The following is an 18,151-nucleotide window of genomic DNA, read 5'->3' on the forward strand; positions in this document are numbered from 1 at the left end:
CTGACTTTCAGCAATTCACTCAAAAATGGTGCCCAACGGTTGCAAATGCTCCCCTGAAAGGTTTGGCGGTTGAAATAGAAGGGTTTTTATCACAGGACAAGAAATCAGACCTCGACAACTTAACCAGGGGAAGAAGATGTTTTGGAAAAAATCCCTAAGCCCCGGGCTCACAATTTCAGAAAAAAAGGTAAACTTTCGGCAATTCAATCAAAAATGGTGCCCAACGGTTGCATATGCTCCCCTGAATGGTTTGGCGGTCTAAACAGAAAGCTTTTTATCATGGGACAAGAAATCAGACCTTGACAACTTAACCGGCAGAAAAATATTTTTTTGAAAAAATCCCTAAGCCCCGGGGTCGCAATTTCAGAAAAAATCTGACTTTCGGCAATTCATTCAAAAATGATACCCAAAGGTTGCTAATGCTCCCCTTAAAGGTTTGGCAGTCGAAACAGAAGGCTTTTTATCACAGGACAATAAATCAGACCTCGACAACTTAAACGGCAGAAAAATATTTTTTTGAAAAAAACCATAAGCCTCGGGGTCACAATTTTAGAAAAAATCTGACTTTCGGCAATTCACTCAAAAATGGTGCCCAACGGTTGCAAATGCTCCCCTGAATGGTTTGGCGGTCGAAACAGAAAGCTTTTTATCACGGGACAAGAAATTAGACCTCGACAACTTAACCGGCAGAAGAATATTTTTTTTTAAAAAATCCATAAGCCCCGGGGTCACAATTTCAGAAAAAAACTGACTTTCGGCCGTTCACTGAAAAATGGTTCCAAACGGTTGCAAATGCTCCCCTGAAAGGTTTGGCGGTTGAAACAGAAGGCTTTTTATCACAGGACATGAAATCAGACCTCGACAACTTAACCGGCAGAAAAATATGTTTTTGAAAAATTCCCTAAGCCCCGAGGTCGCAATTTCAGAAAAAATCTGACGTTCGGCAATTCACTTAAAAGTGGAACCCAACGGTTGCAAATGCTCCCCTGAAAGGTTTGACGGTTGAAACTGAAGGCTTTTTATCAATGGACAAGAAATCACACCTCGACAACTTGGGTCACAATTTTAGAAAAAATCTGACGTTCGGCAATTCACTTAAAAGTGGAACCCAGCGGTTACAAATGCTCCCCTGAAAAGTTTGGCGGTTGAAACAGAAGGCTTTTTATCACAGGACAAGAAATCAGACCTCGACAACTTAACCGGCGGAAGAAGTTTTTTTAGAAAAATTCCCTAAGCCCCGAGGTCGCAATTTCAGAAAAAAATCTGACTTTCGGCAATTCACTCAAAAATGGTACCCAACGGTTGCAGATGCTCCCCTGAAAGGTTTGGCGTTCAAAAGAGAAGGCTTTTTATTACAGGACAAGAAATCAGACCTCGACAACTTAACCGGCGGAAGAAGTTTTTTTAGAAAAAATCCCTAAGCCCCGGGGTCACAATTTCGGAAAAAATATGACTTTCGGCAATTCACTTAAAAGTGGAACCCAACGGTTGCAAATGCTCCCCCGAAAGGTTTGGCGGTTGAAACTGAAGGCTTTTTTAGTTGGACAAAATTGAAACTTTCTTTGTTAGGCCAAATTGCTGCTATTAAGATGAATGTATTGCCAAAAATGTTGTTTTTGTTCCAAACACTACAGATTGTGGACAAGACGGAGTGCTTCCGGAAGTGGCAGAGAGACATCTCTAAGTTCGTCTGGCAGGGCAAAAAGCCCAGAATTAAGTTTAAGATATTAACTGATGCGAAAGAAAGAGGGGGCTTTGCCCTGCCAGACCTAAAGTTGTACTATGAGGCCGCAGCTTTCTGCTGGCTAAAAGACTGGCTACTTCTCGAAGACACTGACGTACTGGATCTGGAAGGTTTTAACAATGCTTTTGGTTGGCATGCATACTTATGGTATGACAAGGTTAAGATCAATAAGGCCTTTAAGAACCATATTGTCAGAAAAGCAGTGTTTAATGTCTGGACAAAATATAAAGACTTATTGGAAAACAAAACTCCAAGGTGGCTATCACCTCTGGAAGCTAAGGCCCGAAAAAGACCCAATATGGAGGCCAAATGGCCAATTGGAAATTGCAGAGTTTGGAGAAAATGAAAGATAAAGTGCGAGACTGGTTACACTACGCTCAGATTAAAGAAGTCTTCAAAAATGACAAAAAGTTAGGGTTCCAGGTGGAGAAATCAAAGTTGGAAACTGAACTGTTAGAACCTAAAACTAAGGCACTTTCAAGAATGTATAACTTGCTGCTAAAATGGAATACACAAGATAAAATGGTTAAATCGGCTATGATAAAGTGGGCACAGGACATTGGGTATAATATCATGTTTGAGGACTGGGAAAGGTTGTGGACCACTGGGTTGAACTTCACTGCATGTAATGCTTTGAAGGAAAATGTAATGAAAATGATATATAGATGGTACATGACCCCAGTTAAACTTGCCAAAATATACCATTTGTCTGATAATAAATGCTGGAAATGTAAAGGAAATGAAGGAACATTCTTTCACCTCTGGTGGACTTGCCCTAAAGTGAAGGCCTTTTGGGAAATGATATATAACGAGCTGAAAAAGGTATTTAAGTATACCTTCCCTAAGAAACCAGAGGCCTTCCTTCTGGGTATTGTCGGCCAGAGGGTGATAAAGAAGGACAGAACTTTTTTCCTGTATGCAACAACGGCAGCAAGGATACTCATCGCTAAGCACTGGAAAACTCAAGATCTACCCACACTGGAAGAATGGCAGATGCAACTGATAGACTATATGGAACTGGCTGAGATGACCGGCAGAATCCGAGACCTGGGAGAGGAGAGGGTTGAAGAAGACTGGAAGAAATTTAAGATTTACTTACAAAAATATTGTAATTTGGTTGAATGTTAAGAAGGATGCTAGATCATAAATAATTATGCACCACTAAATTAGATGGAATTAGGATGATAAATGAGATTGAGGGAAATATAAACTTTTTGGAGAATTATTGGATTATATTTAAATGAATGGGACACAAGAATGTAAACAAGATGATAAATTGCTGGTAAAAATCTATAATGATGTAAGTGGGGGCGGGAGACGCGAGGGAGTCCAAAGAAGCTATGAAACTATGTTATGACACATGTTATATTGTTTATTACTTTTGCATTTGTATTTAAAAACTTTAATAAATATTATATAAAAAAAAATGAAACTGAAGGCTTTTTATCACCGGACAACAAATCACACCTCGACAACTTGGGTCACAATTTCAGAAAAAATATGACTTTCAGCAATTCACTCAAAAATGGTGCCCAACAGTTGCAAATGCTCCCCTGATAGGTTTGGCGGTTGAAACAGAAGGCTTTTTATCACAGGAAAAGAAATTAGACCTTGACAACTTAACCGGCGGAAGAAGATTTTTTTGAAAAAATCCCTAAGCCCCGGGGTCAGAATTTCAGAAAAAAATCTGACTTTCGGCAATTCACTAAAAAATGGTACCCAACGGTTACAAATGCTCCCCTGAAAAGTTTGGCCATTGAAACAGAAGGCTTTTTATCACAGGACAAGTAATTAGCCCTCGACAACTTAACCGGCAGAAAAATATTTTTTTGAAAAAATCCCTAAGCCCCGGGGTCACAATTTCAGAAAAAATCTGACTTTCGGCAATTCACTCAAAAATGGTACCCAACGGTTACAAATGCTCCCCTGAAAGGTTTGGCGGACGAAAAAGAAGGCTTTTTTATCACAGGAGAAGAAATCAGACCTCGACAAATTAACCGGCGGAAAAATATTTTTTTGAAAATATCCCTAAGCCCCTGGGTCACAATTTCAGATAAAATCTGACTTTCGGCAATTCACTCAGACGTGTTACCCAACGGTTGCAAATGCTCCCCTGAAAGGTTTGGCGGTTGAAACAGAAGGCTTTTTAACAAAGGAAAAGAAATCAGCCCTCAACAACTTAACTGGGGGAAGAAGATGTTTTGGAAAAAATCCCAAACCCCGGGGTTACAATTTCAGAAAAAAATCTGACTTTAAGCAATTCCCTCAAAAATGGTGCCCAACGGTTGCAAATGCTCCCCTGAAAGGTTTGGGGGTTGAAACAGAAGGCTTTTTATCACAGAACAAGAAATCAGCCCTCGACAATTTAACCGGCGGAAGATGATTTTTGTCAAAAAATCCCTAAGCCCCGGGGTCACAATTTCAGAAAAAATGTGACTTTTTGCAATTCACTCAGAAATGGTGCCCAACGGTTGCAAATGCTCCCCTGAAAGGTTTGGGGGTTGAAACAGAAGGCTTTGGGTTTTTATCATCGAAATAGAATTAGCCCTCAACGTTCGGCAATTCATTTAAACATGGTGCCAATCTGTTGCAAACGATCCCCTCAAAGGTTTTCCGGTGGAAACAAATGGGTTTTTATTATCGGAAAGAGAATTAGCCGATGACATCTGAACCACTTTTTTTAAAAAAAAATCCCTAAGCCGCGCGGTCACAATTTCAGCAAAAATCTGACGTTCTGCAATTCATTTAAAAATGGTGCCAATCTGTTGCAAACGATCCCCTCAAAGGTTTTTCGGTGGAAACAGATGGGTTTTTATCATTGAAACAGAATTAGCCGACGACGTCTGAACAACGTTTTTTTGAAAAAATCCCTAAGCCGCGCGGGCACAATTTCAGCAAAAATCTGACGTTCTGCAATTCATTCAAAAATGGTGCCAATCTGTGGAAAACGATCCCCTCAAAGGTTTTTCGGTGGAAACAGAAGGGTTTTTATCATTAAATCAGAATTAGCTCTTTTGAAAAAATCCCTAAGCCGCGCAGTCACAATTTCAGCAAAAATCTGACGTTCTGCAATTCATCAAAAATGTTGCCAATCTGTTGCAAACGATCCCCTGAAAGGTTTTTCGGTGGAAACAAATGGGTTTTTATCATTGAAACAGAATTAGCCCTCAACATCCGAACAACTTTTTTTGAAAAAAACCCTAAGCCGAGCGGTCACAATTTCTGCAAAAATCTGACTTTCTGCAATTCATTCAAAAATGGTGCCAATCTGTTGCATACGATCCCCTCAAAGGTTTTTCGGTGGAAACAGATGGGGGTTGTTATCATTGAAACAGAATTAGCCCTCAACGTCCGAACAACTTTTTTTTAAAAAATCCCTAAGCCACGCGGTCACAATTTCAGCAAAAATCTGACGTTCTGCAATTCATTCAAAAATGGTGCCAATCTGTTGCAAACGATCCCCTCAAAAGTTTTTCGGTGGAAACAAAAGGTTTTTTATTATCGGAAAGAGAATCAGCCAAAGACGTCTGAACCACTTTGTTTTAAAAAAATCCCTAAGCCGCGCGGTCACAATTTCAGCAAAAATCTGACGTTCTGCAATTCATTCAGAAATGGTTCCAATCTGTTGCAAACGATCCCCTCAAAGGTTTTTCGGTGGAAATAGATTGGTTTTTATCATTGAAACAGAATTAGCCGAAGACGTTTGAACCACTTTGTTTTAAAAAAATCCCTAAGCCGCGCGGTCACAATTTCAGCAAAAATCTGACGTTCTGCAATTCATTTAAAAATGGTGCCAATCTGTTGCAAATGATCCCCTCAAAGGTATTTTCGGTGGAAACAGATGGGTTTTTATCATTGAAACAGAATTAGCCGAAGACGTCTGAACAACTTTTTTTAAAAAAATCCCTAAGCCGCGCGGTCACAATTTCAGCAAAAATCTGATGTTCTGCAATTCATTCAGAAATGGTGCCAATCGGACTTCCGGAGGCGGCGCGAACGGCAATGGCTGCCCTCTTCTAACAGCGGAGAGGGAGCTCCGTTGAGAACGGGTCGTCCGCTACGGCGAAGCGGAGACCCACATCGGAAATCCACAGGCAGCAAACGCCTGTGGTCTCGGGACCCGGCGGGCGCCAGGAGCAACCCCCGAAACGTGGAAGGAACCCCGTAAGGGGCTCCGGAACGGGGAAGGGGTAGCGGCGTTGTGGGTCGTTTCGCAGTCAACGGAGTGAAGCCGCGCTGCTGCTGCCGGTGAGCGCTGACCTCTCTTCCTGGAAATTTTTGATTTGGAAAAGCAACAACCCGTGAGTAAATAAAGGATTCTATAAAATTTTGGGACTTAAAAACAGTAAATTTGGCTGAAAGCGGAATGACGAAAAACAGGAAGTCCGTCTTCCGCTGTCACTGAACTTCAAAGCAAAGAGCTGGAGGAGTGGAGGCAAAGAGAGAACTTTTAACCCAAGGGATCTGAGCACCAATTGAACTTCTTTGCAAGTTGAATAAGGACTTTAAGCGTTGGATTTTATGCTTTTTATCTGTATGGTGATACCTTTCTTCTATTGGATTTATAATTTAAGTAAGAAACCCAGGTGCTGGAGCTGCCTGTGTAACTGAGCACCCAGTTTGCAGATTTGGATACTTTGATTTTAAACTTTGAAACAATCTGAGGAGTTTGGACTTGTTACTTTGAAGCATCATTTGGAATACCAGTATGCACTGACTGAAACATTGTGGCTGCTAAAACTAACTCTGCTAAAACCTATTATTGAAGGTTCTTGGACATTAAATTTGACTTTATTAATCTTATTGGAACTGATCTCTTCCCTAAAGACATTTTAAGCTCCCCCTAGAAGATTTGGGATTTACAGCAGTGACATTATTTTACTTTCTTTTTCCCGGCCTCCTGTTTGATTGTTACCATCTGGGCTGTTGCTTTCTCATGGGAACAACTCAGCTTGACCTTGACTTTTAGATAACTCTGGAATGAGTGGCGCAAGAAAGAGGGGAAGAGCTAGACAAACAACTCTAACAACTTTAACTGCAGCCTCACAGACACGTAGATCATCTGTGCCTACTTTGCCTTCTGAGGAAGAAGCTGCCTCTCTGCCACGGGCAGGGGAGGGAGAAACTGAGGAATTACAACTGGAAGATATGGCCTCAGGAGCAACTGCTTCTATTTTAGAGAAAATTTATGAAAAATTGGAATCTTTGGATAAAAAAGCGGAATCATTGGATAAAAAAGCTGATGAGCAAACAGCCAAAATCGATCAAAACACAGAATGTTTAAATAGATTAACTGGACAAGTAGCACAGAACGTACTGGCAATAGGAGAACTGACGGAGGCCACAGGCGAAAATCGGAAATTGGCTGAGGATACCAGCCAAAGACTTGGAAAGTTAGAACAAGAGGTAAAACCACTCAGCAAACAAGTAGGCGAACACCAGACCTATCTTTCTATGTTAGAACTGCGAAACAGGGAGAGTAACTTAAGGATAAGGTCCGTACCAGAAGTGGAAGAAGGCAACTTAGCTGAGTTTTTGACTAAAGAATTTTCCAAGTTTTGGAAATTAGAGGAAAAGGACTTTAAAATTCTATCAGCTTTTAGGCTTGGAAGACTTATAAAGAAAGAGAAGCCCAGAGACTGTTTAATAATATTGAGATCAAAGGAGAAAAGGGACAAGATTTTGGGCCTACACTACGGAAAGTCACTGGACATTTTGGACAAAAGAATTGAACTTTACAAGGATATTCCTAAACAACTGCTTGACCTTAGATCCGACTATTTGGAACTGGTTAGACTGTTGAGGAGCAACTCAATTATCTTCAGGTGGGAATTCCCCCAAGGATTATCTTTTACTTTTAGAGGGAAGAAGGTTAAAATTAGAACATTGGAAGACAGAGATAAATTTCTGACTACATACGGAGAGGACCTTCAAAAAGGAATTGAACTACCTTCTGGGCCTGGAGCACCAGGGGTACCTGCACCCTTGGACCCTGAAGATCCAGCGAACAAGGTACCACCCCCAGAAAATTAACCAGATTCATTCAGGATGTCTCTGCAACTTTTGAGCTGGAATATAAATGGCTGTAACATCCCGGAAAAAGGAGGAAAATTTTTCATATATTAAAAAAGGAACAATTGGACATTATTTGCTTACAAGAAACACATGTGACTAGGCTCCACAGAAAAGTGCTAATAAACAAAAGACTTGGTCAGGAATTTATATCTTCGGACAGAGTAAAAAAGAGAGGCGTGGTGATATATGCAAAAGAGAGCCTGTCACCTAAATTTTTATTCAAAGATGAACATGGAAGAATTTTAGCAATTGAGATACAACATCAAGGAGAGAAGATTTTGATATTAGGAATCTATGCACCAAATGAGGGGAAATCGGAATTTTACAAGAAGTTGCATGAGATTATGCTGGACTATCTGAACTATAACAACATCATTATGATGGGAGATATGAACGGGGTCGTATCAACTAACATGGATAAGTCACAAAGCCAAAACATTACAAAAGATGGCAGACTACCAAAGACTTTTTTTCGAAATGACAGACAATATGGATTGGATTGACATTTGGAGAACTAAGAACCCCTTGGGAAGAGAAGGAACATTTTTCTCTGAAGCCCAGCTGACTTGGACAAGAATCGACCAAATATGGATAACTAGAGGTCTGGCACCCAAGGTCAGAAAGGTGGAAATCTGCCCAAAGACCTGCTCCGACCATAACGCACTGAAGATGGACATGACACTACTACCAACCGGTTCCTTTAGATGGAAGATGAATGACAATTTGTTTAGAGATCAGGAGATTACTAAGAAGGCCCAAAAAGTTTTGAAGGATTACTTTGAGATAAACATGAACACTACGGTGGAAAAAAGAATTATCTGGGATGCAAGCAAAGCTGTGATGAGGGGGTTCTTGATACAACAGAATGCTGTAAAGAAAAGGACACAAAATGAGAGGAAAGATAAGATTTTGGAGAAAATTAAAGAATTAGAGAAGAAGTTAAGATCAAATCCGAAATCACAGCCGATTTTGAGAGAAATTAAACTTCACCAAGCACAATATTCTAAACTGATAAACCAGGAAATAGAGTGGAAGATCAAATTAATGAAACAAAATACTTTTGAATCAGCAAATAAATGTGGGAAACTGCTAGCTTGGCAGTTGAAGAAGAGACAAAAATTAAACACAGTCACAAATCTAGAAATTGAAGGAAGAAACATTCAGAACCCCGCGGAGATTAGAAAGTGCTTCCAGAGATATTTCAAAAAATTATATACTCAAGGGCCGCAAGACGAGGTTGAGATTAAACAATTTTTGGAAAAAAAATGGACTAACAAAATTGTCACAAGAAAACAGATCAATCCTGAATAGCAAAATAACACGACAAGAGATTGAACAAGCCATTCAGAACATGCAATTGGGCAAATCTCCAGGGCCAGATGGCCTGACCTCCAAGTATTATAAGACATTAAAAGACTATTTGATACAACCATTGATGGAGGTCAGCAACGAAATTATGGAGGGGAAGAGGGCGCCGGAATCGTGGAAGGAAGCTTTTATCACATTGATACCAAAATCGGAAACTGAAAAGACACAACTCAAGAACTATCGTCCCATCTCCCTTTTAAATGTGGATTACAAAATATTTGCAGATGTTTTGGCATGTAGACTTAAAAGAGTTTTAAATGAAGTAATTCATAAAGACCAGGCAGGCTTTCTCCCAGGTAGACATATGTTTGCTAACACAAGGAACATTATTGACATCTTGGAACTTTTGCAAACAGACATAAACACAAAAGCAGTGTTAATCTTCATAGATGCAGAGAAGGCCTTTGATAATATCTCTTGGAAATTTATGAAGGGAAATCTAAAAGAAATGGGAGTGGGACGGGGTTTTGAGAATGGGATTGATGCAATATACTCAGAACAAAAGGCTAAATTGATAGTTAACAATGTGGTTACAGAAGAGTTCAAAATTGAAAAAGGAACACGACAAGGCTGCCCGATTTCCCCTTTGTTGTTTATTTCGGTTCTGGAGGTGCTCTTGAATATGATCAGAGGGGACCGGTTGGTGGAAGGGATTCAGGTCGGAGCGAAACAATATAAACTTAAAGCCTTTGCAGATGACCTAGTTTTGACTTTGCAGGAGCCGGAATCTAGTACAAAAAGAGTATTACAACTGATTCAAGACTTTGGTCGGGTGGCGGGATTTAAATTAAATAAACAGAAAACTAAGGTGTTGGGAAAAAACTTGACAGATACAGAGTCAGAACGGTTTCAGAGAGAGACAGAACTAACTGTGGTTAAAAAAGTAAAGTACCTAGGGGTAAACATAACAGCAAAAAATCTGAGTCTATTTAAGGATAACTATGAAAAATGTTGGTCTGAAATTAAGAGAGACTTGGACAGTTGGACAAAATTGAAGCTTTCTTTGTTAGGCCGAATTGCTGCTATTAAGATGAATGTATTGCCAAAAATGTTGTTTTTGTTTCAAACATTACAGATTGTGGACAAGACGGAGTGCTTCCGGAAGTGGCAGAGAGATATCTCTAAATTTGTCTGGCAGGGCAAAAAGCCCAGAATTAAGTTTAAGATATTAACAGATGCGAAAGAAAGAGGGGGCTTTGCCCTGCCAGACCTAAAGCTGTACTATGAAGCCGCAGCTTTCTGCTGGCTAAAAGACTGGCTACTTCTCGAAGACACTGACGTACTGGACCTGGAAGGTTTTAACAATGCTTTTGGTTGGCATGCATACTTATGGTATGATAAGGTTAAGATCAATAAGGCCTTTAAGAACCATATTGTCAGAAAAGCAGTGTTTAATGTCTGGACAAAATATAAAGACTTATTGGAAAATAAAACTCCAAGGTGGCTTTCACCTCTGGAAGCTAAGGCCCGAAAAAGACCCAATATGGAGGCCAAATGGCCAAAATATTGGGAAATACTAGAAAAAGATGGAGACAATTGGAAATTGCAGAGTTTGGAGAAAATGAAGGATAAAGTGCGAGACTGGTTACATTATGCTCAGATTAAAGAAGTCTTCAAAAATGACAAAAAGTTAGGGTTCCAGGTGGAGAAATCGAAGTTGGAAACAGAATTGTTAGAACCAAAGACTAAGGTACTTTCAAGAATGTATAACTTGCTGTTAAAATGGAACACACAAGATGAAATGGTTAAATCAACTATGATAAAGTGGGCACAGGACATTGGGTATAATATCATGTTTGAGGATTGGGAAAGGATGTGGACCACTGGGTTGAACTTCACTGCATGCAATGCTTTGAAGGAAAATGTAATGAAAATGATATATAGATGGTACATGACCCCAGTTAAACTTGCCAAGATATACCATTTGTCTGATAATAAATGTTGGAAATGTAAAGAAAATGAAGGAACATTCTTTCACCTCTGGTGGACCTGCCCTAGGGTGAAGGCCTTCTGGGAAATGATATATAATGAGCTGAAAAAGGTATTTAAGTATACCTTCACCAAGAAACCAGAGGCCTTCCTTCTGGGCATTGTCGGCCAGAAGGTGTTAAAGAAGGACCGAACATTTTTCATGTATGCAACAACGGCAGCAAGGATACTCATCGCTAAGAATTGGAAAACTCAAGATCTACCCACACTGGAAGAGTGGCAGATTCAACTGATGGACTATATGGAACTAGCCGAGATGACTGGCAGAATCCGAGACCTGGGAGAGGAGAGGGTCGAAGAAGATTGGAAGAAATTCAAGATTTATTTAAAAAAACACTGCAATTTGGTTGAATGTTAAGAAAGGATGCTAGATCATAAATAATTATGCACCACTAAATTAGATGGAATTAAGATGATAAGTAAGTTTGAGGAAAAATTACAAACCTATTGGAGAATTAACGGACTATATTTAAATGAATGTGACACAAGATTGTAAACAAGATGATAAATTGCGGGCAAGAATTGACAATGATGCAAGTGGGAGCGGGAGGTGTGAGGGAGTTCAAAGATGTTAAGAAAGTATGTTATGATATATGTTATGCTGTTTTTTATCTTTGCATTTATGTTTAAAAATCCTAATAAAATATATATAAAAAAACAACAACAAAAAACAGAAATGGTGCCAATCTGCTGCAAACGATCCCCTCAAAGGTTTTTCGGTGGAAACAGATGGGTTTTTATCATTGAAACAGAATTAACCCTCAACGTCCGAACAACTTTTTTTTGAAAAAAACCCCTAAGCCGCGCGGTCACAATTTCAGCAAAAATCTGACGTTCTACAATTCCTTTCAAAAATGGTGCCAATCTGTTGCAAACGATCCCCTCAAAGGTTTTTCGGTGGAAACAAATGGGTTTTTATTATCGGAAAGAGAATTAGCCGACGACGTCTGAACCACTTTTTTTTTAAAAAATCCCTAAGCCGCGCCGTCACAATTTCAGCAAAAATCTGACGTTCTGCAATTCATTTAAAAATGTTGCCAATCTGTTGCAAACGATCCCCTGAAAGGTTTTTCGGTGGAAACAGATGGGTTTTTATCATCGAAACAGAATTAGCCCTCAACGTCCGAACAACTTTTTTTCAAAAAATCCCAAAGCCGCGCGGTCACAATTTCAGCAAAAATCTGACGTTCTGCAATTCATTCAAAAATGGTGCCAATCTTTTGCAAACAATCCCCTGGAAGATAAGAATTCAATGTCTCAAAGTAGCTGTTCTACTACAAAGGAATTTCAGAAATAGACTGGAAAGAGAAGCTGCTGAACTGCAACTCATTACCAAACTTAAAACCATGGAGAGACCTGGTCTGAACAAAGACATTGGATTCTTATCTCATTATACATGACAAAGCCATTTTTCACCTTCTCACCCCTTGCTTTTTCCTGTAAGACCTATTGCAGTCGTTAAGAGTCGTCAACAGGCTCATCACAGCTATCTGCAAATCACCCAATCCCACCACCCTTCTGAGTAATACCCCTCCCCACCTTCTCACTATATAGAAGGGTCTGGTGACTTCTGTTTCAGTGTATCTGAAGAAGTGTGCATGCACACGAAAGCTCATACCAAGAACTAACTTAGTTGGTCTTTAAGGTGCTACTGGAAGGAATTTTTTTTATTTTGTTTTGCCCATTTCACCAGTTTGAGACTAACCAAGGTCATGTCTTCTATTTTAGGCAGAGGATTCACAGACAAAGTGGACCGACTAAAACTTGCAGAAATTGTGAAACAAGTTATTGAAGAACAGACAAACTCCCATGACTCTCAGTAGCTGGAGCTGCCTATTCTTAACAAAGCAAAAACGCCCCTCCTTTTTTTTAACCGTTTGAGATTTCTCCTTTAAAATGTAAAAAAGTATTTTTATGTAAATTAATAAATCACAATTATTTCATTTAAATTTTCATGCAGCTTGAGAAATGCTGTATAGATGTAGATAACGAGAATCATTGGTACTGTAATATTTTTTTAAAAGCTCAGTTCCTCAGAATATATATATATATATATATATATATATAAAATATAATTTTTATGTACCGTTTTAACACATGACTGTTAGACGGGGCAAATTATGATTGTCTTCTTTTCAATAACCAGATGCTGTCTTCTCTCCCTCCAGCTGCCTGTATCAAATAGTTAACAGCCTGTATCACTTAGCCTTGTTCTATCTCTGCCCTTTGCATTCAGCTCAGTAAATTACTTGAACTTAGCACTGAAGGATACAAACAGCATGATTGTCCTTTGCAACTTTTCTTCCAAGGCAGCTGCTTTGATGGCAGAAGAGCTGGCTGTGGAGGGGGACCCAAAGAGCCTCTAGCAGAGGTAGCCCTGCTGCTCCTGGGTCTCCCCTCTTCCCCACCCACCCCACTTCTGAAGCTGAAAAAGGACAGAAACCAGCCCTCTAACCTGGATAGGTTGGTTTTCTTACTTTCCTTTTTTTAAACAAATTCATTTAACAAAGATCTGTACATATTTCTAGTTTTTTATCTTACGACACGTTTGCGTTTTACGACTTGACGGATGACGGTTTTATAGAATTATTTTGGTACAATCCCTTGTGCCGTTTAGCCTGTAAAGTGCCGCTTCAAGGCTTAGGAGCTGTTGACTTTTTTTGTCCTTTTACCGCTATTTAGCTCATTGCTCACTAGCTGCCTCTGCCATAATATTGTGTAAGTCAGGACTGGAACCCTTGCCTAACAAGGATGCTGTCTCAATGTGTAACAGCCTTTTTCTTAGTTCTTTCCAACAATTCCCAGTGGAAAGTATTAAACTGATTGGTAAATTTTCAGGTGGGTGCCCTATGTTTTTTGGTTTCGGTCTTCAGCGCTGACAGCTGGGCGATCAGGCTGGTAGGAAGGTGCGTCAACAGGCCACCCTCCATGCTTCTTCACAGCTAATAAATTGGGGCAAGGCGTAAGTACAAAACCATGAGAGCCAGTGTGGTGTAGTGGTTAAGAGCGGTAGTCTTGTAATCTGGTGAACCGGGTTCGCGTCTCCGCTCCTCCACATGCAGCTGCTGGGTGACCTTGGGCCAGTCACACTTCCTTGAAGTCTCTCAGCCTCACTCACCTCACAGAGCGTTTGTTGTGGGGGAGGAAGGGAAAGGAGAATGTTAGCCGCTTTGAGACTCCTTAAAGGGAGTGAAAGGCGGGATATACAAATCCAAACTCTTCTTCTTCTTCATGATCTGACTTGGACACTAAGAGCACGCACCAGGAAACTATTAGAGAAGCCCTTCTCTGGACATACCCATAAGCCAAATGTCAAGAGAAGATGGGCCTTCTGAAGTCTTGCTCACAGCAGGATTATATTCACTGACGCTGTGCAGAGTGAGGTTCATAGAATTAGAATTGGCCCAAAGGGTCGTCTATTCCAACCTCCTGCAATGCAGATGGAGGCTTCTACTTACAAGAGCAATGCTGAAGTGGAAAAAAGGCTCTTGGATGCTCTTCAAAATTTCCAGGTGAGGTGAATCTTTACCACCAGCTTGTCAACTGGAATTTACTTCTGTGTGGGAACATCAAACTATCCAGAAGCCAATGTCTCTGGTCCTGTTCTCAGTGAAATAAACAGTAGCGTCTTCCCTTTCAGTATTGTTCTGCTCTGAAAATTGGCACCCGTATTCTTCAAGAATTTGACACACACCTTTGTTTTCCTCGATTTCTCTCCCCATGGAGGGCATTAAGAGTGACTGGCTTGCAGTGGTGTGATGAAGAACTCGCAACAGTGGTTGTCTTGCCATTTTCTGCAGAAATTCTGTGACAACTTACATGTGCAAAGAGTAGACTGTGGCGAAACAAGTGTGGCTTTGAGGCTGTTCGTAAATTCCAGTGGCTGACCCCCTCCCCGCTAGCATAAGCAGTTCCCAGAATGCTCTGCTTTCACCACTCTGGTTAACAAGACCTGGCAACTCTTGCCAGATCCGTCACTTTGAACAATAAGGAAAAAATGGATTAGATTAAGGTTAGTATGGCAACTTGAGGTTGAAGATCAAATGCTGTTATCCCACCCCCTTTATTACAAAAGATTAATTTTATTTCCTTAATTGTTTTAAGTGGGTTTATTTTTTTTAAAAAATGCCTTGTTATGCTTCCAGCATATCTTATTTTAAAGGAGGTTAAATGACTGAGATCTCTGGGTTGGTTTTGGTTCTAAGTATGTGTTTCATAATACAATACAAGGCAAGGCAGATACTGGATAGGAGTTTTGCTTTCAACGGACAAGTCCATGGGGAGTAGGTTGCTGAGGAAGAATTCTTGAAAAGACCAACAGCCCACTCAGTAGCTCAACCACTAAGCATGTGTAGAACTTAGGCATGGGTATTTTGTTTACTTCAGAGGAATACTCGCACAGATTTGCCGTCACTTTTGAAGTAAACTAGGGGAGCCCTTGCAGGAAAGAGAGCTTCATACATGCATAGGAAACCTCTGCATCAGTAGCTGTTTTCTGAGTTGGGTGGACAGAAAGCAGTAAGCAAAATGGGACAAAATGAGTTGTGCAAGCTTCTGTTTTTCCACCCTGGCAGTGCTTCTGGGATAATGCGTTTAGAGCCACCTTCCCCAACCACGTCCTCCACATTTTTTGGACTGCAACTTGTATCATCCTTTTTTAAAAAAATAGTTTTCATTTTCTAATATGCAAAAAGCAGTAATAGCAATAATAAAGGAAGCAGAGAAAAAGTGATCTAAACAAGAAAGGGAATGGAATGCTATGAGGTGAGAGAAGGGAGTGGTAGTACTCCAAAAACAGCACTATAATTCCAGACGATTGTCCTTCATAAGCATATTATCCAAAGGAATCCCTGAGGTAGCTGCCAGTTGTGTTCCTTTAAAGTATGATGCAATATAAGGTTTTAGAAAAGCTGTCCTTCGCTTTCAGATTGCGCAGGGTTCAACTGCATTTTGTTATAATTTTGTTAAAGCAGTGGTCCAGATCTGGTGGTACCAGGAGTCTTGCAAGTCTCCTGCAGCTGACTTCCAGTGTTTGGCCGAACCAACTTGACAGCTGGCCATGCTGTGTGGCTGACCCAAGTTGTAGTCCAACAAATCTGGAGGGCATCAAGTTGGGGACAGCAACTATAGAGGATTTGTGTGTACGGAAAACTTCCAACTTTCCCTTTGGCCAGAAAAAAACCTGTTTGCAAAGGTACTAGATTCATAACAGCACCTGCCAATCATTTGTGGAACTGGAAATGCAGGTGGGTTTCTTTTTTTCTGATGCAATGTTTTCCACATTTATTTTCCCTGTTGGAATTTTCTCAGCAACCCCTCACTAAGGTGGGCATCATGTTCCCACTAGCTAATATGAGCTTGTCTGGTTTGTTATTCAGAGTAGCAGAGACTTGTCCAGGAAAAGGGAGTTTGTTCTGAGGCTGGCTGGCAGCATGGGTGTAGCTGTGAATCCTAAATTCAATCGTCCTCTCAAAATCTTCTTTCTTCACCATTTCAGTGTGTCTTTTTGTTGTACCATGGTTCAGTTCGGTTCTCTTCCCCTGCCCATCAGTATTATTATATAAATGTAAATATTATGCATTGGTGTACATAAATAATTTTACTAAAACTTTTAAAAGTATCTGGCTCTTGTTGTTTTTGTTTTTTAAAAAAAGTTTTAGAAATTAAATTGCAGATTAGCATTTTAGCAACGGGTATGGTCTCAAGATCAGTCGAGTGCCCTCATGGCCAGATAGCCAGTTTCCTCACCCCCCAGCCATCTTCTGCATGGCAAAATTGGGCAGAGTAAAAAGTATTTCTGCATTTTGCAGAATAATGAGGTCTGTTGCTAAACTCTGCCAGTTGCTTCCCATTGCCCATGTAATGCATGCAGAGCTTGTTGACATTGGCACTTTGGCTTATGAGGGTGCAGATCTAAATCAGAGGTGGGGAACCTGTTATTTCCATATGTTGGTAGACTCCCAGTTCCTATCCACCCCAACCTGCAAGGGCAGGTATATGATAGAAATTGGAGTCTTAGAGATCTCCCATCCCTGGTCTAAATGCTCTTTCCATCACAGTTTTGTCAGTTGCCCCAATATTTTAAGCATGTATATATGTTGCAAAGCGTTGGAATAAAGGGACTAGACCAGTTCAAAGCGGCCTAGACTAGTTCAAACCAGTTTGGACCAGCACAAATCAGCATGGACCGGTTCAAACCAGCCTAGACCTGTTGCAACCAGTCTGAGCTACTTCCAACCAGTCTTGGCCAGTTCTCTGACGTTAATCCGATTCACCCGAAAATGGTTCCAAACTGTTGCAAATTGTCCCCTGAAAGGTTTGGCTGTGGAAAGAGAAAGGTTTACAGTGGTGCCCTGCAAGACGAATGCCTCGCAAGATGGAAAACCCGCTAGACGAAAGTGTTTTCCGTTTTGGAGGCGCTTCGCAAAACGAATTTCCTATGGGCTTGCTTCGCAAGACGAAAATGTCTTGCGAGTTCCTGCGGGGTTTTTTTCCTCCCCCCCCTTTTTCTAAGCGCTAAGCCGCTTATCAGCTGATCCGCTAAGCCGCTTATCAGCTGATCTGCTAAGCCGCTTATCAGCTGATCCACTAAGCCACTTATCAGCTGATCCGCTAAGCCGCTAATAGCGCTAATCCGCTAAGCCGCTAATGGGCTTGCTTTGCAAGACGAAAAAACCGCAAGACGAAGAGACTCGCGGAACGGATTCTTTTCGTCTTGCGAGGCACCACTGTATATCATAGGTCAAACAATCAGCCCTCGAGGCCTTAACCTGCAGAAAAACATTTTTTTGGAAAAAAAAATCCCTAACCCGCGACAATTTCAGTAAAAATCTGATTCACTCAAAAATGGTGCCAAACTTTTGCAAATTGTCCCCCTTCAGCACTTCACAGCCCTGCTGGAAACCAACGCTTGAATCCAAGGCTGTCTATTGGAAGGCCGATTTGGAGGGTGTGCAGGGAGGAGCACACCCTACT

At 40.7% G+C, this 18,151-nt stretch overlaps 1 long non-coding RNA gene across 1 annotated transcript in view; it reads left to right on the forward strand.

The window, feature by feature from the left end:
- The window catches only part of LOC309347770, an 87,175-nt gene extending 70,379 nt beyond the window's left edge, over positions 1 to 16,796 (forward strand). Inside the window, exon 2 of the long non-coding RNA XR_014159030.1 lies at positions 16,596 to 16,796. This is a non-coding gene — a long non-coding RNA (uncharacterized lncRNA). The remainder of the gene's footprint in view (positions 1 to 16,595) is intronic.
- The last annotated feature ends 1,355 nt before the right edge of the window (positions 16,797 to 18,151 follow it).

The sequence above is a fragment of the Podarcis erhardii genome (genome assembly GCF_964252035.2).
Source record: "Podarcis erhardii genome assembly, chromosome: 7".
Lineage (NCBI taxonomy): Eukaryota > Metazoa > Chordata > Lepidosauria > Squamata > Lacertidae > Podarcis > Podarcis erhardii.